This window comes from Piliocolobus tephrosceles, chromosome 3 (assembly GCF_002776525.5).
Source record: "Piliocolobus tephrosceles isolate RC106 chromosome 3, ASM277652v3, whole genome shotgun sequence".
Taxonomy (NCBI): Eukaryota; Metazoa; Chordata; class Mammalia; order Primates; family Cercopithecidae; genus Piliocolobus; species Piliocolobus tephrosceles.
This window is the reverse complement of record NC_045436.1, coordinates 64,977,316-64,983,094: the sequence shown is the minus strand read 5'-3', so window position 1 is coordinate 64,983,094 and position 5,779 is coordinate 64,977,316. Positions and strand designations below refer to the sequence as shown.

At 36.4% G+C, this 5,779-nt stretch overlaps 1 non-coding gene across 1 annotated transcript; it reads left to right on the top strand.

Annotated features, from left to right (window-relative positions):
* Positions 1-5,317: 5,317 nt before the first annotated feature.
* On the top strand, positions 5,318-5,481 carry LOC111546297. Its single transcript, XR_002732719.1, has one exon. It is a non-coding gene; the product is annotated as a U1 spliceosomal RNA (small nuclear RNA).
* Positions 5,482-5,779: the final 298 nt, after the last annotated feature.

Sequence of the window (5,779 nt, the reverse complement as noted above, 5' to 3'; positions counted from 1 at the left end):
ACATAGGCTTGAGGGCTAGAAGGTAGTGTTTTTATACCACTTCTGACCTTATAAGCAGTGGGACATTAAGCTAGTTACTAATCCTTTCTGTGTCCTCATCTGTCCAAGCATGGATACATGTCTCCTGCCTCATGTGGTGGGTAGTATTAAAGAATAAATGCGAGGTAAGTAAACACATTGACAGCATGAGTGACTAGCACCATGTCCATCACAGCATGGGCTCTCAGTGTATACCAGTCTCTTTTGCTAAGGCCCCAGATCTTTCAGTATTCATGGTCAAATGCAAGGAGGCTTAGTATAATTTCTACAAAGAATGCTGTTGTTAGTGTCATAGAAATGTACTCGATGGGAATAATATTATAAAGTCAGAGTCAAGCAGACTTGGCTCACATTTTTCCCTTGTTTTGTATTCTTTCCAGATCCCTGGAAGAGGTGGTCCTTTACCTTCCTTCCACTGTGTTTTCCTACTGGAACTTTATAATGGAGAAATGATGTTCCTATGACTATGCCTAGCCCTGGAGGCATATGGACAACGACTCTGCTTGGGTCTTTCCAGCTCAGATATGGTGCTTATTAGGGGAGCATTCTAAAACACGAAAATTAAAGAACACACACCAGATGAGCCCTGATCTGAGCCACTAGCCTAATTATCTTTTCTTCTTGTCTACGGCCACTGAAATCTTCTGTTGAGGTTTTAAAATCCAACTTCTCATGAGACCACAAGCCCAGAAAGAGGAAATGTCTTGCTCAGAACCTGGAGTGTAACTTGGGTGTTCTCACCTCCAAACTGGTTTTTACAGACAGCCTGCTGTTAGCAATGTTCATGTGACTGGTATACAGTGAAACGGACCTGTGGCCTGATCTCTGTACTCATTCACATGTAACGAACTATCAAACAACTTTGAGCAATAATATATGTCTTTACTGTGAGTTTTCCTTTAGGGAAAGCTCAGAGGATTTATAGGGTACTTTACTCAGCATGACTTCTTAAAAATCATCTGGAGGTTTTTTACCATCTACAGAGTTTAATTGCTATGGATTGTGTCCAGCCCCCACCCTCAGTTCTCATGCACATGACCCCTCAGCGCTGTTCTCTTCCATCCACTTCCATCTACCCATCACCATTCCCTCTCGTGGGAAATATCATCCTTCTCTGACTCAGAAGCTTTTACTGCAAGAAACAACTCTTCTAATATTAGCAAAATAATGTCCTCATCACCTTATGTTGACTTATATTTATGATTATTATGTATTTCAATTCTCTCCTACAAACTTTTTAAAACAAGCAGTGGGGCCGGGCGCAGTGGCCCACGCCTCTAATCCCAGCACTTTGGGAGGCTGAGGCAGGTGGATGACCTGAGGTCGGGAGTTCGAGACCAGCCTGACCAGCATGGAGAAACCCTGTCTCTACTAAAAATACAAAATTAGCCAGGTGTGGGGGTGCATGCCTGTAATCCCAGTTACTGGGGAGACTGAGGCAGGAGAATTGCTTAAATGTGGGAGGCAGAGGTTCTGGTGAGCTGAGATCGAGCCATAGTACTCCAGCCTGGGCAACAAGAGTGAAATTCCATCTCAAAAAATAAATAAAACAAGCAGTGGGCCATTAAGCTAGTTATCTACCTTTTGTGTGTCCTCATCTGTCCAAACATGGATACATGTCTCTTACCTCATGTGATATTGGAAGATTTATAGAGCACTTTATTAGTGAAATTAGCTAAGTCATTGTTTTCTTGGGCAGGTGGGCTATTTCAATGAACAGACAATGGAGCCACTAAAACCTGACTCTCAATCATCGTCTACAAATAAAAGCATAAGGTATAATGGTATAGTCGGGATTTCTAGTGTGCTTCTGGTTTGAAGTTAGTATAACTTACTGCATTTTGACTTTATTTATTCATTTTGTTGTTTTTTTAATATGTCTATTTTCTTTACTAGATCTTCAGAGGTTTGGACCAGAGCTGGGTCTTATTGTTTTTGTCCTGCAGGCCTGGTAGTTTACATAGTATTGGCTGGCCACTCAATAAATGTTCAGGAAAGAATGGATGGATAAACAGGTGTAGATGTCCATGGAAACTATTTTTTTAAATTTTTTTGTAGGTATTGAGTACAAGGCAGAGCAAGAGTAGCATAGATCCGACTTTCCTAAACATAATATTTCCCTTCTTGACACCCATCACCAGTGAACACAGACTCTTTATCCAAATTAACAGCCCACCAGCCCAAGATAATGGCACAAGTCTGAATTGAGTTGTGCTTATGATATCCCTCCCGCCTGGATCAGCCCACTCCTCCTTTAAAATTCTATTCAGGGACTGCAGTGCCAGCCAGCCCCTCTCATTCACTGTCTGGGAACACAGTGGCAGTTTTCCTTTTTGGCCTATTGTTAGAGTCAGCGGTGGCTAACAGATCCCATCTGCCTTACTCAGCTCTGTCATCCTCTTTGCATGGCTCTCAGCTGTGAGGGCACTTCTTAGCAAGGCTGGCTGGGTAGTAATCACTCCCTCTCTTCCCAGCTGCCTGTTTCCTGGAAAGCATTCCGGGTCTCCATTATCTCTTCTCTGTACAAGTAGTTAATCTACCAGGCCAGTAAATTCTTTAGATTTTGCATACCACACAGTGTCAAAAGTAGCCCAGATCTGAGTTCCCCAAACCTGCTCTTTCCCTCCTTCACCTCCATCACCAATAAACACAAGCTCTCTCTGCACTGAAAGTTACCTAGCTGTGCACAGGGAGATAAATTAGCAATTTCCCAGCCAAACGGCTCAATAAGGGTGAGAGCATATGAACAAGATAGGCTGTGGTGTAGCACCCAGGTTGCAAATCCAGTTTTGAAATCACAAATGTACTTTAATACCATAAACAGATACTATAAACTTTTTGAAAATTCCATATCCCTTATCTGATTGAGACTGATCCACGTTATCTCAACAGTTAATGGCAATGCATTTTAAATGTAATAGGAGGCAAATCTAGATACTTTGTAGAATATAAGCACAAGGAAGGAATTTAAAAAGCAAAACACTCTACTGGCTTATCTCAATTACAGTCTTTAGAAAAAGTCGAGTGATTCCCAAAGAAAAATTTGACATAGTGGATAGTTGGTAGTTCTATGACTCTTAACAATTTATATACCAAATTTCAGCTTTCAAATTAAATGAAATAAATTGATTTTAAAGTTGAGTATAGTTTGAATCAAGATGAACTGATAAAAAAAAAAGCAAAATAACTCTCAATGTTCTCAAAATTGCTTTCCACTAATATCAAAATAAAAGTGAAATTGAACATGGGATAAACTAATTTGAACGTATAACATTTCACTACCAAACAAACATTCTCCTTTTATAGGTGAAGGCAAACAGCTGCCTATTTATATTGTGATATGCACTGATGTGATTACAAGGGCTTCTCACCTGGATACATAGCAGACACACCTGGCCCATGGGAATTTCCAAGAAACAGGTTTTCTCTGTCATGTTTGTCATGTTTCTTTTTTTTTTACTAGTCCAAAGTTAACAACATCATATTTTTATACAAAGGCAGTGATTCAACGAGTTAGCAATTACCTATATTTAAAGAAAATTGATAGTGAATTAAATGCAACATATAGTCATTATTGAAGGAAATGAATCCAAAAACCAATTATTTTTAATACCAGTGTAATTACATTAGGTACTAATACCTAATGTATTAGTAGTACCTAATGTATTAGCAGGTGGTTTGTAATCACCTGCTACGTTTCATAATCACTTAGTATGTTACATTGCTAGTAAATGTATGTATCATCAAATGTACAGCAGGAAGAAAATCTATCTTATTGAAAATAAAATTAATAGAAACCAAAAGTGGTTTTTAAAATGCTAGTTCAAAGAAACTGTGATTGTTTTATGTTTTTCTAAAGCTTATGGGACACAGGGTCATGTCTAAGAGCTACTTTGTACCATATTAAGTGAACCTGCATAAAAAGAAAGACAATTATCCTGGGGTATCAATCATTGTATAATTTTGGAAAACTGCTGGTCTCTGGGCAATAGAAAAACAAGTACTATAGTCACAAATAAAATTCACAGAAAGAGTCTCAGGATATTAAATTGCCTATAAAGCTCTTGTATAGTAGAAAGTTCCAACGTATTAAATAACATCCAAGAAATGTGGGTATGAGCTTTTCATCCAAGAGTCTAAAATGGAGCTACTTAATCAATGCCATAATTTTTTCATTTAATGATAGTTACTCTTCACATTACCTTAAATTCTAAACTCTCATCTTTTCATCTCTTCTCTGTCCTAATTTCTGTCCCAACTTACAGCACTGTTATATTGTGCTGAATTAAATTACAAATAACTCTAATCACTGTCTAGTTAAATGACATGAAACAATGCAGGAACTATCTGGAGCTATGTTCCTTTTGGGTGCTGCCATCAATAAAACTAATTGGCAGTTCTAGAGCTTTTCAGTCATGTTTTTCTTTATAATGACACCCTTAGAGTTATACAAGATTCTCAATTGTTTTCATTCCTTCTCCAATAAATATGTGTCGACTGCCTGTTATGCAAAGGCATGATATTGATGTTATCACAAAAAGACTAAATTACTTTAAAAATTAATAGTTATATAAATCTTACAACAATTTGCAAAAAAGGTAGCCCAAAATAGGCAGGTGTCTTCAATCCTAATATTAAATGAATAAAATTTTAAAAATAAGTTAATATTTTTCAAATATCCCCAGTGATTAAACAAAATGCCCTGGTGAGGATCATTTGTGGTTGTTATAATTGGCCCAACTTTGTTAAAGAACCATTTGGTTTTATGTTTTAAAGTATTACCATGTGTGCTGTCCTTAATCTACAAATCTTATCTCTAAAAATATTTCCTAAGGAAATATTAACAAGTATGCAAACATTTATTTGTAAGTATTCCATTAAAGTTTTATTTATAGTACAAAAATAAACATGGCTATCTATATATAAGTAATGTTTCATTCAAATAGTAAAGTAATGTTGACATTAAAATAACAATCTACAATATATATATTTACTGGTAAGGAAGGATGCTTAAGTTTTATTTTGATTGATAGCAGTAAGTAATACAGGTGGCAAATTATAAGCAATTTGTGTTAAAAAATGTTATATGTACACAAGGAGGTAGTTATATAAACCATTAAAATATTTAGGATGGTTTTCTCTGAATAATTGAGTTATAGGCAGTCTTACTTTTCATCTCAATTTAACAACATTCTCTGATTTTCTATAGTAATTATCAATGTTATAATTTTAAAAAAAAATTTCTAAAATAAAAATTTACTTAGAAAACAAAAAAATAATACTTACCTGGCAGGGGAGATACCATGATCACGAAGGTGGTTTTCCCAGGGCGAGGCTTATCCATTGCACTCCGGATGTGCTGACCCCTGCGATTTCCCCAAATGTGGGAAACTCGACTGCATAATTTGTGGTAGTGGGGGACTGCGTTCGCGCTTTCCCCTGCAAAAAAACAAACAAACAAACAAAAAAAAAACAAAACAAAACAAAAAAAAAAAGAAAACAAAAATTCATTACTGGTATATTTGTTCAGTATCTACTCAAAAAATAACAAGCAAAAGTATTTTATTTCACAGCTAAGCTTGAAATAAATTTTGTAAATTATTTAAACATAATATTGTTTCACTTGCACAACAACATCCCTTACTTTCTCTAATAATCAAAGTTTTCTTCCACATAGTCTTTGTAGAACTATTTATAGGAACTCCCAGTCATAATTGGAAGGGCAGGCAATAACAAAAGC